The sequence below is a fragment of the Megalopta genalis genome, chromosome 14 (genome assembly GCF_051020955.1).
Source record: "Megalopta genalis isolate 19385.01 chromosome 14, iyMegGena1_principal, whole genome shotgun sequence".
Classification (NCBI taxonomy): Eukaryota; Metazoa; Arthropoda; class Insecta; order Hymenoptera; family Halictidae; genus Megalopta; species Megalopta genalis.
The window spans coordinates 8,041,345-8,059,861 of record NC_135026.1 but is presented as its reverse complement, the minus strand read 5'-3'; the positions used below and the strand labels follow the sequence as shown (position 1 = coordinate 8,059,861).

Genomic DNA, 18,517 nt, shown 5'->3' with positions numbered 1-18,517 from the left:
AATGCCCCGCAACGTATGCTCAGCCATCGCGATTATGAAATTATCTGCACAGAAATTTATATTATCATAGATTTTCAATGTAAGCATAGGTTATGGTGGATTCTTCATGGAAATTTATATTGCAACGGATCTTTTTGTAGACATTCAGATTTATCGTAGATTTTTAGTAAAAATTTAAATCGTTACTCATTCTTTGGTAGAAAAAGTGTAATAGACTGTTAATAGAAATTTAAATCATTAATAAAGCCTGCGAAAACAGTAATACAAATTAATAATAACAACTACAATACTTTATATTATTCAGACGAATAATATAAAATTGAAAAATGTAATTGAAATTCATAATAACAATTTCAATGCTTCGATTCAAGCGAATAATCTAAAAAAAAAATTGATAATAACAACTTTGACGCATTAAAATCAATTAGTAACAACAACTTTAACGCTTGAATTCAAACGAATAATCTAAAATTGAAATTAATAATAACAACTTTAACGCGTTAAGATCAATTAATTACAAAAACTTTAATACTTTTAATTGAAAATAGAAATACTCTCTCTCTCTCTCTCTCTCTCTCTCTCTCTCTCTCTCTCTCTCTCTAAAATAGAAATATAAAATAGAAATACTAAAATAGAAAAACTAATAATAGAAAATTGAAAACTGTAACTGAAATTAATAATAGCAACATTAACACTGTAAAATCAATTGGTAACAACAGCTTTAACCCTCCAATTGAAACGAGTGATCTCAAATTGAAAACCACGACGTTATCTAACACCAAAAACGCATCAAAATAAATTCACAGCAACAACTATAAATCAATACGCACACATTCCTCGGCGTTCTCACGATTCGGACGAGCAATGAAAAATTAATCGAATTACGGTTCGCATAACGACGGGTCGCAGACGACCCGGCAGCGGGGCCGCGCAACCACCGACCATGGACCGCGGTCGTACAGGGTTGCAACGGCTGAAAAACGTTCCGTTGTTGGCTGAAAAAAGATGGTAAATAAGCCGGACGATCGTTTTGCGGCGACACGCATCAAGGTCACGCGGATCGGGCAGGAAACACGGTGATTACGTGAGCGCGAAAGTGCAAGAGCACGCCGAGGAAAGGTCGGTGCTCCCTCGGCGGCGGCGCGCTCGCGCGCCTCTTAATTTTCCTTATCGTTTTTCCCGCGCTCCCGCCCGCCGAGTTTCACCGACGCGAACTACACAGTCGCCACGGCGCCGCGTTTTTCGATTTCTTCGCCCGTCCGAGCCAATTAATTCCGGAAAAGATCGGTTACGATACTTCGATTTACCGCGAAGTTGGAAGTTTCCTCTTTTCCAACGGCGCTGTTCCGCGTTCACGAAACACCCTGTATACGCAATCTTTCGATCCTGCAAAGAGCGGAGAAAGTAACGCAACGATTCTCGAATCGATTGCGTTCTGGACAGCTTGACGAGTCTTTTTGGTACGGATCATTTAACGGCATAGTGAAAGTGTTTTTGATGCACGGCTAATGGATTTCTGGTCCACGATATAGAATTGGCTGGCGGAATGACAGATCACCGGAAACGTTTCAACCGGGAAGACTTTTTGGTTAGGACAGTCGCAGCGTGTTGCTTGAGCCGAACGCCAGTTTTCGAATGTTCCACGTTGGCTGTGAATACTGAAAAATTGTACCTGTTGATGAGAAAGCGTGATAAACAGTATAAATCAAGGTGAAAGATAAAATGTACAAACGAAACTGCGTCATAAACAATACAAATGAATCTGCATCATGAACGATACTGACGACACTGACATTTATAGGTTATGGTACATCTGTTGGCATACGTGAGAGCAGTCGATTATGCCAGCTGCTTATATTATGTGTTCCAGTTGTTACTAACATTTGGTAATTATTTATAACGAGAACGTTTTTTAACGTGGCCTAACCTATATAATATATATTGTCTGATGTCTAAATCTCGTTGAAAATTTACGGCCATCTTGGAATAATTTCGGTGATCGTTTCCGCGTTTCATATTTCTCGCTCGAGATCCTATCAAGATTAATGAAAGTAATTAAACAGCCGATCCGTGTTGATGGTAACTGAGGAAGATAGTACCTAGTCCATCATCGAGTTTCATCGAAGACCACGATGAATATAATCGACGTAACTTCCGACAATGCGGCAATAATAAATTGGTAAAAGTGGAATCGTTCGTTAACGTATTCCGTCGCGTGAATTTCCAGTTGTATAATGACGGGAAAAACGGAAGCCCGATTGAATTGCAAAGATGTGCTCTTCGGAGCTGTCGACGATGGCGCGCGATCCTTTGTTACGATCGCGCTCGTTAACAAGTATACAAATTAAACTCGGTTTTAATTGCCGACGATAATATTACAAATGGCCTAATTAGCTCGTGCAACTTCCATTACGCAAGTGAAACTATCAATTAAGGAAACCAAGAACTTCCATGGAATTGAAGCTGTTCGTACGGTGAAATAAAACTGGAGAATTTAAATCTGTATCAGGAATTCTTTAATCTTCTTCAACCGAATCAAATTATCGGTGAAAATAGCTTTCTAATTGTAGCTCCAATGAATAGCTATGATTTTTCTGATTAAAACGACTCCAAACACGGTAAAAATCGCATTACTTTAACCTATTTTAATTAATAAGCAATCTACAGGGTGTCACGTAACACGCACACTTAAAATAACTTTCAAATCATGCTTTTTATTAAAACTTGTTAAACACGTAGTTTCAAAAGAGAGTAGAGGCTTCTGCATGCAGAGGTTTCCAAGTTTTCATGATCAAGTAATTTTAAGTTATTTGAGGTGTGCAAGTTACGAGACACATCCTGTATAATAAGAAGCTCTTCGATAAACTTTGTCCGATTTCCATCGTGTTTGGACTCATTTTATTCGGGAGAATCTCGGCTATTCAATGGTGTTGCAATGATCAAAGTAAGACGAGAATTATCATTATCCTCTATCTTCGTGTAGTGTGACTATAGATTTTATGCATTCATGACAAAAATCAGTAGATCAAATACAAAACAGTAATGGCATTTAAGGAATTTATTAATAGTATTGTATATTTTTTAACTAGCTAAAATTGTTAAGAAAATAAGTACATGTCCATGTACCCCGTATCATCTGCAATAAATACAGTAAATTTTCAATCTGTTTGCCTTCAATAACCAATTCATAGTGATCAAATTATTTTGGCCATCCAGTATGTAACAAGTTCGAGGAATAAAGAATTCAGATATTGAAAGTTCGGATAATTGAAGTTTTGCTTTAGTTATTTAAAAAAAACACTCGAAACTCTTGAAGAATTTACTAAATGAATCTATAGTCAGTACAAACACAATTTCAGAATTTTGAAAAATGTTTGACGATGTTTGAGCAGTTAGAATTTCGGAAAAAGAAGTCCTATAACAATGAATCTGGACTTGTTTTAAAGCTTGAAGCTTCTATTTTTACATTCCATTATTCATTTTTTCCTACCACGATTTTCCATAACACAGCAGACGGGAAACTGAAGACATAAATTTACTCGAAAATGCTACAAATTCAAACGTCTCCAAAAACGTTGGAAACTTTCTTTTCCGAATGAGTCGACAACGAATTCGAAGACTGAAGCTTCCCCTTCCCAACGCCTCCACAAAATATAGTTTACGATTTTATCTAGTCATTCTATGCAATAAAATCTAGGAACATGTTCGGCCGTGTGAAGCCCTCGCTTCAAAATAATACAGAGCGGTACACTATGCATTCACAAGTCGATAAAGTGACTAAAAAAAATCGTACGTCAAAGTTTAAGAACGTGTTGTAAAGAGGAAGCTTCAATCTTCAAATCTAGGTTAGGTTCAGTCGCGAAAAAATATGTCGAAAGTATTTGCATACATTTCAATCCGTAACGTTTCCAAGAAGGAGCATGTTTCCACTTTCGCACCCGCTACATTATACGAAACATGTCTTCTAAAAAATGAATGATATGTAGCGAAAGTAGGAGCTTGAAGCTTTAAAATCAGTCCTGTTTCATTGTTTTGCGACTCTTATTAACGAAATTATAACGATTCAAACATCGTCAAACATTGTTAAACATTTCTGAAAAATTAGAAAAATTTTCTGTAAAAATACTTTTTCCATTGACTGTGAGGATCAGCTACGAGTTTCACTCGTACTCTCTATTTTTCTTCGCTTGCTCGAACGTTTTTGCAATCGTCGTTCCGTGTCATCGACGTAACAATCGGAAGCGATCTGTCGCAGGCCGAGGCACCTAAATCTCGAACCGTTTCTGTGCCCATTAGTCGCGAAAGAAAAATCGATCTGCCGTTACCGTCGATCGAGCTCGTTGTACTGGCTTCTCGAAAGGCATCTAGTAGAGAATTTCACTTCGGTCAATCGCGATGATCGAGTGAACGTCACGGAGGCCGGTGAAAGAACGCGAAAGCGGCCGCGAAACTGACATCCTGCGACCACGAAAGGACCTTGCAGGATTAAACTATCGAATTAAACGATCTGAACTAGTCGCATTCAGATTTCGCTTGCGGTTTGCTCCTGTCCTTTCATGGCGATCTAGTTCGGTTGCACTTTTTCCGATCGGTTTTTAGAGCACACGCGATATAAAAGTAGGTGAAAAATGATTTTATTAAAAAAAAACCCCGACAGTTACAATTCCAAATGTTGCTATTTTATATATATATATATTATTTATATTGATATATTATATTTATATATATATTATTTATATTGATATATTATATTTATATATATATTATTTATATTGATATATTTACATTTATTTATATTATTATATTTTATATCACAAGATATTGTGATATGAATGAACTCAGACCTAATCCAGACCTAACATAACTGCTTACAATAATGAAGACCTAACCTAAATTTAACTTACAATGAATCCAGATCTAAAATAGACATAAAACATGTTTGTAATAATAGAGGCCCAATTCAAACTTAACTTAGGACGTACCTGGACCTAATTTCGAATCGATTACGATCGATTTTGTTTATCTACATGCACGCATAAATTTTGAAGAAAATGTGACGTGTCGCGGCTGTCGATGTGTATTTTTGAGCATTTTCTCCGATTTTTAAGTTCAGAAATCTAGTTGTGAAAAATGAAAAACTTCAGAGTGTGGACAAAAATTCAGATTTTTTATAGAAGTAAATATCGCACAACTGCCACATTTTTATGGTAACAACATACTATCGAAATAGTGATTTTAGAATTTTTTCAGATTTTTCAATTTGTTGCGCCACGGTTAAACAAAATAAAAAATACCAATTTTTCGATGTCTCTCGCGCGACAGTTGTGATCGAGAAGTCACCGAAGCTGGGATACTTCGGTTTTTGCAGGAATGATTTTACGAGTGTCCGGGGACAATGCAATGTTTTCCGATCGACGGTGATGTTGGTACATCGATGGGAAATGTCCGGTTGTAAACTGATAAGTTGCAAAGTGGTAGTCGCGCGTTGCACTCTAATTTGTCGGCTCTGAAATTGCCGAGTCTTCCTCGGAGGAAATTGCAACAACGAAGGGGGGGGGGGGGGATTGTTAGAAAAGTGAAGTTTGATTGACCGTGAAAATTGTCAGCTGTTCGTTGCGCGATAAGCTGTAGAATAGTGTGAAAAATTATAGACAAGTGGAAAGTTATAGGGACGCGTGAAAAGTTGTAGACAAGTGTGAGAAATTGTAGAAAAAATGTGAACAATTGTAGAAAAGTGTGAAGAACAGTGTAAATCCGTGGAAAGTTTACTATTATTATTATTATTACATATTTACATATTTTTGACATGATAATACACAAAGCTCTACCGTAACATAACCTCAAACCTTCAAACAGCGTTAAAATAATTTTGACACTATTTCGTTTGGCATAGCCGAGCTGATGCATTCGATAGGCTACGCGGCGGAATCCCATAATTCACTGCGATCCTTCTGATAGAAGCGTGCATGTAACCGCAACGCAGGAACAGGTGAATTCTTTCTCCGAAAGAAAGTTGCATTGCATAATCCAGCGGCAGAACTCGAGGAATTTAGAACATATGATTGGCTTAATCAAGGGGTAATATTTGTTCCTAGTCCCGCGTAGACCTGCGCAGCATTTCCCAGCGGAACCGTGCCTATTAAACATTTTTTTTCAAGACAGAACGAAGAATAATTCATCGAGATATCATTTCCTGGTCGAGCAACCTTCCAGGTGTAGCAAGAATGACCATAGATGGAGACTCAATGTAGTTACCCAGTCTCGGAGCTGTTTACTTTCCACGTCGTCCATTGAAAACCGAGACTTAATTGCGTTTTCGTTAGGGATCATCTCTGCTTTGAGAATTTTTAAAGACCTTATCGACGAGACGTCGTTGTTGTAATTTTTTTCACACGAAGTACGGTCTTAAAGGAGTCCTACAAAAAAGTTGCGAGAGGACATAAGAAGTATAAAGGTGTACGAAAATTATTAGAGTTTTATTTCACCGGTGTAGCCGGAAATCGCTAATTCTGTTCTCGTTGGTGACGATCCATCTGCGACAATTTTTAATACTGTTACCCATGGAGCGATGTTGTCGAAACTTTTTCCACGTAAAATGGAACCTTAAAAGAGTCCTATAAGAAAAATGCGAAGGAGAAATGAAAAATATTACGACGTACAAAAATCAATAAGTGCCTGATTCACCAATGTAGAAGTAACCGGAGCTCGAAACGCCAGCAACTTCAACAATTTTTAGAACCATTATTAGCGAAAGGACGTCATTGACAATATTTTTTGCATACGTTGGACTATTATAACAGTCCCGAAAAAAAATCTCAAAACGATACAAAGTTTGCGAAGTTCTAAAAAAAATGTTATCGTTTCTACTAGCAGGAGATTGCCTTAGCGCAAGGAGACGTTTCCCAGGCTCCGTACCGGAATTTTTTCCAACGCGCATGCAAACGTTATTGATGTCTGACATTTTTCTACGTGTCCACCGACGCTTCTACTATATTCTCAATTTTTTTCAAAACCTATAAGTGAAAATTGATCCAAGTGGGCCACTTTTAGTTCGAGCATCGCACAGAGCTGACGTCGTCTCGAGATGACTTTGAGAACAGCTGCAGAGGTTAACTTCTTGCGTACAGAAGGATTTGCCACGCTAGACCATAAGAAATTGATTGATTTATCCCGTCGTGAAGGGTTGTAATGAATCAAATCTCGGTCCGGCACGCTCTCTTCCTACTTTCACGAGCGCGGATCGTCGCCAAGCGACGGTCATCGGACGCCATCGATGCCAGATCGTTGCGTAATGCACACGAGATTTCGCGGACGTCTTGCTAATGGCGCCAGCACCCGGCGCTGGCTCTTACCTCACTGTCATTGGCATCAATGGATCCCGAGCTCGTGGCGGACTCACACGATCGCGTGATCGAGCTCCCTCGCACGTGAACCTCCGCAGTCCGCGTCCACGATCAACGCGATACGTCGAGGGGAAACGCCTAGCAGGAAGAAAGCGTGGCAGGAATCCTGTCTTTCCATCAACGGTCGAACTACCTCGGTCCGTTCGAAGCCCATTGAGCACCCAGGATCTACATCTGTACTGAAACAAAGCCTTCTATTGCCAACCGAGACTGTCGATTAATTCGCAACGAGGTTATGTCTCAGACAAAATTTAGGCTATCTCATAATGCTTTGAACACAACAATGTTGCTGGAAAGTGTCGATACTGTGGAACCTTGATTATTGGAATCAACCAGGAGATGTCGATGTTGAGATTAGCCGGGACTATTTGAAGATTTGGAGATTGCCCAGAGAGCTTTGAAAATCGTCTAGGAAATGTGGAAAACATTCTAGGAAATTTTGAAAATATCCTAAGAAAATTTGAAGATTCGCTAGGGACCTTTGAAAATCGTCTAGGAAATTTGAGAAACATCCTAGGAAATTTTAAAAATATTGAAAATATCCTAGGGAAATTTGAGGATTGTCCAGGGAGCTTTTAGAATTTTCTAGCGAAATAAGAAAACCACCTAGGAAATTTTGACAATATCCCAGGAGAATTTGATATTTGTCCAGGGAGCTTTCAGAATTTCGAAACGCTCAACTAATTTTTGTGAGAAGGATATTTTGAGATTCGAGAGTTAAATTAAATAATTTTCTGCGCGAATGAAACAAAACGAACGATTTTCTCGGGAATAAAATTTAAAAAGCAAAATAGAACTGTGTCTTAAAATGATGGAACCTAACCTATCAACGTTACGGTCAAGGTTAGGCGATTAATGCACCCACCAGTGTTGGTTCTATCATTTAGATTTTGTATCACTGCGAACAATTCAGTTGAAAACTGACCAAAACATAATATCACCTTGTATTTTCCAATGCCAACACATGTTCAAGGTTACTCGAAGTCATTCATACAATTGTAACAAAGGAAACGTTTAATCCAGAGATTACAATTACCTGCAATTAGCTGCATGTAATTCTCGAGGATCACGAACTCTGCTTATCAAGATGATCAACTATGTAACGGGATCCATTCAAGGCTTGTTATCAAGATCGACGAAAGCAGTTCCAAGTTACACACTGCTTGGATCCGTTTCACAGTGATCTATTCCCATTGCGTAACGCGCGTTACATCGTTGCCGATTCTCCGAATAATTTATTCTCGAACCTGACGAACGTGATTCGTCTGTCCGAAGAGCTCATCTTGTTCGCTTTCCTGGCGCGTTGCAACTCGTTCATCATGAATCCCCGTTCGCATGCACTCGTTTGTCTCGCCGGTGACCATTGTCATGCGCGAGCTTTCGGTTTTTCAGGCCGGAACTTAACCGAGGACATCTGACAACAACTATGCATGCATGGCGGATAAATCTTGGAATCCTGGCCCGCGCGGAGAATAGTTTTGAAATTGTTCCGGGTAGTTTTGAAATTTTTTTAAAATCTTTAATTTTTCACATATTTGTGGGCAACCTTCAAATTGCCATTAACAGTTTTCAAATTTTCCCAGGATATTTTCAAAATTTCCTAGGTGATTTCCTAATTTTCTTAGGCAATTCTCAAAGCTCCCTGGACAAATATCAAATTTTCCTAAGATATTTTCAAAATATCCTAGATGATTTTCAAATTTTTCTAGATAATTCTCGAAGCTTCCTGGGCAATCTCCAAATTTTTGCTGGTATATTTTCAAAATATCCTGGGTGATTTTTAAATTTTCCTAGATGATTCTTAAAGCTTTCTGGACCATCTACAAATTTTCCTAGGATATTTTCAAAATTTACTAGATGATTTTCTAATTTTCCTACTTGGTTGTCAAAGCTCTCTGTGGAATCTTCAAACTTTTCCTGATATATTTTCAAAATATCCTAGGTGATTTTCAAATTTTCCTAGATGATTCTCACAGCTTCTTGGACGATCTTCAAATTTTTCTAGGGAATCGTCAAAATTTCCTAGGCGATTTTCTCATTTTCCTAGGAAATTCTCAAAGTTCCCTGGACGATCTTCAAATTTCCCTAGAATATTTTCAATACTTTCAAAATATCCTAGGATGTTTCCCAAATTGACTAGGTGATTTTTAAAGTTCCCTAGTCAATCTTCAAATTTTTCTAGGATATTTTCCAAATATTTCCTAGGATGTTTTCTATATTTCCTAGATGATTTTCAAAGCTCTTAAATTATGCCTGAAAGATAGCCTAAATTTTGTCTGAGACATAACCTTGTTAAGGATTAATCAACAGTCTCGGTGAGGCGATCGGAAGTGCTTACGGTAGATTTTCGAAGAATTAGATCAGTTCTACAGTAAAGACGAAAAAGACGTCAGAGTGGTCATTAGAAAGTATACGTTCACTAAAACTGTAAAATGTAGCTTATATGTTATATTATATAGTTTTCTTCCGCAAACCAAAAACATTGAGGACTTCATATTTTTGTTTAACCCTCGCAAAGCTGCGGCCGGGTCAATTTTGACCCGGAGTATTGAAATTATTCACACAATTACTCAATTATTGACAATCGAATAAAATAAATTGTTGTTATATTGGGAACAATAAATGGGCTCGTAAGTCTGCAAGAAAAATCTACAAAAATATATTTGAAAAAATTTCTGAACAAAGCTTGGAATTCTTATAAAAATCGTCAATAATACAGTTGTGAAAATGGCTCGTTCCTCGAATGTTAATATTAACTACCAGAGCACGTGCAGTTTCATTGATTGTCAAACCTAAGGATTGACGGCAACGTTTAAGCGCGCGCAAGTGATAGGTTTCCCTAAATTTCTTCAGGAAGCTCGAGATCCCAAGTTCCGAGAGCAGTGATTTACATCTCGTAGCACTATCCCACGGAACAGATTACAAGACAGATGGTCGTCAGGGGCTATTAAAAATAGATTGAGCGGAGAAAATGTAATGAGACTTTCTCTTCCGGGTCCTTGCTGTCTGCACTTGTATAATATGATCTCTGCTTTCTGCGCGGCATGTTATCGAAATTTTCACGGGATATCATCGAGATCTTGTGGTCTAGAGTCAATAATTGAGGTATCGGAGCTCTAGTGGATCGAATGAGTCGCGCGAAAGGCATTTTATATAAGCGGGCCCATTAACATGGGATCGAGTGGAGAAAATGTTGCGGACGTCCTTGTCACCAGCACGACCAGCTGCTTTCTGCGATGCACTTGTCTGGTCCTATTAAGTTAATGAATAGGCGATGAAGTGTCCGATTATAGATCCGATATTTTATACCTTCCGTGACACATGTTTCCGATTCATTAATTTCCCGATAATTTTCCTCAATAATTTCTTGATAATTAATTCTGTTAATTCGAGTAATTACGATGACGTGTGCTGGAACTCGATTGTTTGACAAGAATGAAGAAGATGAACAAGAAACGGGTTAAATAGTACTATAATCGTGAATATTGTGAAATAACGTGGAAATTGTTCGGAAAAATTTGAAAATTTTCCAAGGAAATTTAAAGATTTTCTTTTGAAATGTCGTAAATCGTAAAGAAAAATGCGAAAATTTTTCTCGGAAATGTAAAAATTGACAAGGAAAATGTGAAAATTTGAATACTTTCTGTGAAAAATGGAGAATTATCCAGGAAAATCTGGAGATTTTCCTTTAAAATGAGAGAATTGTCAAGGAAAATGCAGAAAGTCGAACATTTTCTGGAAAAATTAAAAATTATTGGAGAAAAATTAAAGATAACCTATGAAAATTTGAAAAACAGCGCGGACAAAAGAGTTTGAACATTGCCAGTGGAAAATTGAAAATTGTACGGGAAATTATGAAAATTTGACTGTCTCTCGTGAAAAACTGAAAATTGCCCAGAAAAATTAGTACATTTCCCACAAAAATTTCGACCGTCTAACCTCTAAATCCGCCGAACAGCGAAAGTAGTTGCGACGATCAAGGGCCCGGATTTTGCCAAAAGGCGAATTCTTTCTGAAGAAAGTATGCGACCTCGCGAGAGTCTTGTGCACGGAGTTATCGGTGACCCATTTATCGGCAGAAAAGGCAGAAATGCAGAGGTGCCACCGGTCGTACGCGTCCGTCTTTGGTCGATTCTCATACCAACGACCCTATTGCAACAGTGTTCGACAGATTTCGTCCTCTCTCATCGATTTTCTCTTCTGCAGTTACGTGGTCATTCGGATGCGTCTATCCTCGGTGTTTCTCGATCGCTGGGACAAGAATCGCGAAGGGAAACTCTTCTTTCCTCGTGTCGCAACGCATTTACGGCGTGTGTCCACGGCTGCAATTCCGTTGCTTGACGAGCTTACGAAATTAACAACGAGATAAATCGTAAGACGTCGGCCGAGGATAGCGCGTAGAAAGGCAGCGCTTCTATGCGATCTAAATTCCTGTCTCGTTCGCTACAGAAAAGGAGCCATACGTGCTCGAAAAAATCGAGCAGCTCGAATTACATACTTTCGACCGCGAGTCTGCTGACTCGTGCTGGTTTCGGCACTTAAACCATGGAACTTTTTGACAAAAGTATAATTTATTTATTTTATATATTTATTTTACTTATTTATTTCATTTGTTTATTTTATTTATTTATTTATTTATTTTATTTATGTATTATATTTATAAAAATTGTAGAAATTAAACAGAATTTATATAGAGTAATCGTAGGATCGTGACAGTTGCAAAGCGTTACATTTAAATTGTGAACGTTATTTGACAATTTTTACGACAATAGTTTTTCAATTTTTTTCAATTGTAAGCAACTAATCTGTCGAAATATCTATCCGATCGTGTCATCAACGAATAACTGAGATTCCCCTGATTAAAACGAGTCCAAACATGACGCTAATTGGACAACTTTAAGCTGTTCTAGATAATGAGCAATCTATAGGGTGATTCACGAAACTTGCACATCTCAAACAACTTTCAAATCAGCTTTTCGTTAAAAATTATCAAGCACGTTGCCCGAAAAGAGAATAGAGCTTTCTGTATGCAGTGTTTCCAAGTTTTCCAGATTAAGTAATTTAAACCTATTTGAGCTGTGCAAATTAAGTGACTCACCCGCTATATGTGCAATGATAAGCTCTTCCGTAAACTTCGTTCGATTTAGGTCGTGTTTGGACTCATTTTAATCGTAGAAATCTCAGCTATCCAATGGTGCTACAATCATAGATGAAAAAGCTATTCAGAACGTAGTTACAGGGTGTCACAAATTTAACGATATTCAATCGATCTTCCCTATTTAAATGAATGCATAAATTTAGAAAAAATGTGACATATCAGGGCTATTATAGTGCCATTTCGAGAATTTTTGCCGATTTTTAACTTGATAATCCTAGTTGTGAAAAATGAAAAACTTCAAATTGTGAAAAAAGAATTTAGATTTCTTATAGAATGATATCGCACAACTGGCATATTTTTACAGTAACAACACATCGTCGCAATAGTGGTTTCAGAATTTTTTCAAATTTTTCAATTTGGTGCGTCAATTTTTCGACCCTTCGATTCTTCGGCAGACGAAGTTCAGCCGATTCGCGGTCGACACAGTTTCGAACGAGAAACCCCGCGACTGTTCGTGTCACAGACTATTATTTCCCGCACTTTGGTCGGACGACCGCGAATTTTCGAAGCGTAACTACCGCGCCGATCCAAGTCTCTGTGTTATATCGAACGAAACGATTCGTTCGCGATGCGATACGCGATGGCTTTCTTTACACCGCTTGTGAATCGATGTCGACGAAATGGGCACAAAAACTGAGGCACCAACGAGTTGCTCTTCTTAATGATCGTTCGAACAATGTGCTATAGTGTTCCGGGGCAATCCACGATCGTTCCACGTGGAAGCGTGAACAAAATTATTCGTAAATCCAGTATCCACGAATCATGTTTTGCACACACCGACAAAGATTACGAAACTTTACATATCATTGACATTTGAGTAAAATTCGATATTTTAATAAATGTACATATCATTGAATTAAAAGTACGTGTTATAGTGAAGCATAGAACACATCGTATTGAAATGTTTTATTTAGTGCATGCAACAAATAGAGGAAATAAGGAAAATGAAAAAGATAGGAAAATAAAATAGAAATAAATAATTGTAGTAAAAAATGAAAGATTGAGATAAAAATAAAGGATTTTAGCAAAAATAGAAGATTGAAATAAAGGTAAAAGCTTCGCGTAAAAATAGAATATTGAAATAAGGATAAAAGATTGGAGTAAAAATAGAAGATTGTAGTAAAACTGGAAAATTGAAATAAAAATAGAAGATTTAAATAAAAATAAAAGATTGGAGTAAAAATAGAAAATCGAAATGCAAATAGAAGATTGAAATAAAAATAAAAGATTGGAGCAAAAACGAAAGATCGAAACAGAAATAAAAAGTTGAAATAAAACAGAAAAATTGAAATAAGAATAAAAGATTGAAACAAGAATAAAAAATTGAAATCATAATGAAAGATCGTTTAAAAATAAAATAAAATCTGCATCGATAAAATTCAATATGAAAAAATGAGCAAACAATAAATTTTTCAATAATTTCTTTACACCTCTTACAATTACAATCCTTGAAAAAAGAAGTTCAACAATTTGTTTACACTAATAAAGACCTCAGTAATGACGGTGTCCAGTGTTCTGAACACATCGGACACTATAGAAGAGTATAGTGACGGCATGGACGCGAGGCAGCGAGATGTTCGAAGGCGACGAACTGGATCGAGTCCGAGGATGCATAAGGAGATCGAAAAATGAAAAAGAAAAAAATTAGTCGCCGAGAGTCTCAGATAAGGAGGTAGCTCACCTTCCCTGGATAACAGGCCAATGGCCGAGCACCGGTTACGAGCAAAGGTCGCGTGCCGCCGTGGAGCCCCGTATGGAGGCTGGTCAAATCAACGACGTGGCACAGAAAGCGATGGCAAAGGTGCAACGCGTCGGTGCATTTCCTCGTGGCACACATACTCCGACCGAATCCACGAGCGTGTGACTTTCCGCGGTTGCATTCTGCCGGTCTACTATTCCCTCGAGTCAGGTAGCGGATTGTCCTCCTGAAGGGTCGGACACCGAAGGTTCTCAACCCTCGCGAAATCAAAGAGATACAGAATCAGGTCACTGGATTTTGCGAAGTTCATTCGCGACGGAATAATTTGAATTAATAGATCTTGTGATTTAAATTAGTGACAAATCTTTATTGGAGGAAAATTGAAAATAGTAGAATAATTCACAGACTTAAATCAGTAGATTTTAGAAATTTTATTAGTTGCACAATAAATAGAAAACGTAAAAATATGGAGGAATAAGACAGAGATTCAAAGCAATAAATTTTGTATTTCTTATTTGAAAAAGAGAAAGAAACATCACACATACAAATCATTAGATTTTACAGAATTTACTAGTGACAAAATGGCTAGGAATAATTGAGATATGGGGGAAAAGATTTAGAGATTTAAATGAATAGATCTTGTGATTTAAATTAGTGACAAATCTTTATTGGAGGAAAATTGAAAATAGTAGAATAATTCACAGACTTAAATCAATAGAGATTTTGTAAATTTTATTAGTTGCACAATAAATAGAAAACATAAAAATATGGAGGAATAGAACACAGATTCAAAGCAATAAATTTTGTATTTCTTATTTGAAAAAGAGAAAGAAACATCACACATACAAATCATTAGATTTTACAGAATTTACTAGTGACAAAATGGCTAGGAATAATTGAGATATGGGGGAAAAGATTTAGAGATTTAAATGAATAGATCTTGTGATTTAAATTAGTGACAAATCTTTATTGGAGGAAAATTGAAAATAGTAGAATAATTCACAGACTTAAATCAATAGAGATTTTGTAAATTTTATTAGTTGCACAATAAATAGAAAACATAAAAATATGGAGGAATAGGACAGAGATTCAAAGTAATAAATTTTGTACTTCTTATTTGAAAAATAGAAAAAAACATCACACATACAAATCATTAGATTTTACAGAATTTACTAGTGACAGAATGGCTAGGAATAATTGAAATATAGGGGAAACGATTTAGAGATTTGAATTAATAGATTCTGTGAGTTTTATTACTAACAAATATTTACTGAAGACAAATTAAAAACAGTAGAATAATTCACAGACTTAAATCAGTAGGTATTGTAAATTTTATTAGTGACAAAATGAATAGGAAAATTGAAATATAGAGCAATAGGTCACAGATTTAAATTATTAGATTTTGTGAAGATTATTTATGACAGAATAAATAGGGATAATTAAAAAATGGAAGATAGATACATAGATCTAAATCAATAGTAACAGATTGACTAGGAATAGTTGGAAACTATTGACAGATTTAAAAAGGAAAAAATTGACAGATTTAAATGAATACATCTTGTGATTTTAATTAGTGACAAATTTTTACTGGAGAAAAATTGCAGATTATAGAATAATTCACAAACATTAAATTAGTATATTTTGTAAATTTTAATAGTGACACAATGAATAGGAAAAATTATAATATAGGAGAACATATTTATTGATACAAATCACTTGGTTTCGCTAAGATTATTTGTGACTGAATTGGTCACAAATTTAAATAACTAGATTTTGCGACTTTTATTTGAGTAATAAAAAGAAAGATTGACAACAAGAAATCACTAGATTTTGTAAATTTTAATAGTTATAGAATGAATTGCGAAAATTGAAATAAAGAAAAATAAATTCATACATTGAAGTCACTAGATTTTGTGAGCCTCGCTTGTGATTGAATGTGTCACAGATTTAAATCATTAGATATTGTGATCTTTGCTTCTGACTAAATATTTCACAGATTTAAGTCATTCGTTTTTATGAAGATTCTTTCCTCATGACAGAATGAATAGAAACGTTTCAAAAATCGGAGTACATAATTCTAAAATATATAAAATTCACAAAAAAAGTAGTTTCATATCTGCCACGACAAAGTTTCAATAATACAAAAAATTGCCTCTATGATTTTGCGTCGTCAAGGGTTCAACGATCTCTCATTCAGACACCTGCGATACGTAGCCATACACATCTTGTATCACGTGTGTCACCCCATTCGTCACGGATTAACCGAGACCATGTTAGATCGTGATTAATCGACCGACGAGGTCGCCGTCAATTATGTCCATTCAAGAGAGTAAACAACCTGAGCAGAATCGTTCGATCTTGCAACACTGTTAACCCTGAAATCCAAGCTACGCCGATCTTTCCTTAGTACGATCTAATAATCCAGGAGCAAATTACTCGTAACTATCGCTAGATCTAGCATGGAGTAATTTTGAGATTGCTTTTAGATCGCGGCGTAAAAAATACATTGTATTCGTTCAAAATATATTATATAAAATGATATGAAAACAAATTGTATTAATTATATAAAAATAAATTGTATAAAATTGTATAAAAATATATAAAAATAGATCATATGAAATTACATAAATATGAATTATATAAAAATAAATCATATAAAATTATATAAAGTTATATATATATATAAAATTGTATAAAATTAATTATATAAAATCATATAAAATTATATAAAAATAAATCATATAAAATTATATAAAGTTATATATATATATAAAATTGTATAAAATTAATTATATAAAATCATATAAAATTATATAAAAATAAATTATATTCTGTCGCATTTCGTCTGTTACAATTTTGTACTGGCGACCTTGAGCAACTTTGAACACTTGTAGGTGCTGGAAGATGCAGAGTGACAGAACCTAAATAAATATATTGATTAAATACATATATTAATTACTTTTTCTACCGGCTCTTTTCTGATCGATCGCGGCCATTTGGTTTAAACTCGAATTTAGCATAATGTAATACCAATATAATTGGGGAGGGGGGAGAAGTTTGTGTCATCACTTTGCTAAATTCGAATTTGTTTATAAAGTACAAGCTCCTGGATTTTGCAATTGTTTAAAGAAAAATTTATTTCTGCAATTTTTATTTCACTGATTATATATTTAATTAATAAGATTTAATTTTTTATTAAAACCCGAAGATTGTTCGTAAACTAATGTAAACTAATTGTTTAATTAGTTTATTTATTCGATTAATTAGATTTCATTTTTGATTGAAGTAAGAAAAGTTCACGGCGTGTTTCATAAAAATAGAAATTCAAGAGTGCATTCACAATGTAAAATTAAGAGCAACAAGGAATGCAAACACATGTTCCACACGATCTTATGACTGACATAGCGTTTCTATTTACCTTAATGAAACTCTCTGACATAACACCGTTGGGCAATAATTTGCATTTCTGCATAAACAAGAGAATAGAGCTTTAAATGAATAAACAAGTGGAACATTGTTTCTAAATGAATAAATAAATATAACATTGTTCCTAAATGAACAAAAGTAAATGGAACATTGTTCCTTAAATGAACAAAAATAAGTGAAACATCGTTCCTTAAATAAATAAATAAGTGGAACATCGTTCCTTAAATAAATAAATAAGTGGAACATCGTTCCTTAAATAAATAAATAAGTGGAACATTGTTTCCAAAGAACAAATGCATATAAATTATGCAATTACATAATGAAAAATTATGAACAATTGTAAAAAATATTAGAAATGAAAGAGGTACAAACAGTGAGAAGAGAAAAGGACACGTCTGTTGAAAAACCATTATAAATTAAACTTCCAAAAATCTATTCGAAGTAAAATTAAAACTCTATATTTCTGCATAATTTTCCATGAATTGAATTTTTATTATTTCGTATGAAGATGTAATTTCTCTTATATTTCTCTTATGGAATCGAAATCCAGCTGTTTCGATTTCCCTGGAAAGTGCATTCACGTTGCAGCGTCGCGACGGACATGGCAGAGACTAAATGATGATGAGCCTGACCTCAGTGCACCTCTTTTCTGCAAATTCTTTTATATAAGCCCACTGCGTGCATCCTTGGCCTAATGAACTCAATAACACCACTCTCTAACAAATTAACGCACAATATTTTTTGATGGTTCTGGCGCATTTTAAATGAAAAACTGGTTCGCCTAACGCAAACCTAACCCAGATTTAACATATCGGGTTAACGTTACAGGAG

General features: G+C 35.6%; 1 protein-coding gene and 1 long non-coding RNA gene across 7 annotated transcripts in view; one reads left to right on the top strand and one right to left on the bottom strand.

Moving 5' to 3' along the window:
* Positions 1–18,517, top strand: part of sit (stuck in traffic) — a 135,410-nt gene that overhangs the window by 102,389 nt on the left and 14,504 nt on the right. The gene's annotated exons all lie outside the window — the stretch shown is intronic.
* Positions 5,754–9,181, bottom strand: LOC117225858 (uncharacterized). 5 transcript variants are annotated; one of them, XR_013034756.1, is made up of 4 exons: positions 7,353–8,210; positions 6,486–6,614; positions 6,256–6,416; positions 5,754–6,136 (listed from the first exon to the last, which is right to left on the bottom strand). It is a non-coding gene; the product is annotated as an uncharacterized LOC117225858 (long non-coding RNA). The 5 variants fall into 5 exon arrangements; XR_013034759.1 differs by adding an exon at positions 8,440–9,181 and having other exon boundaries at positions 6,256–7,582; XR_013034758.1 differs by adding an exon at positions 8,440–9,181 and having other exon boundaries at positions 6,256–7,577.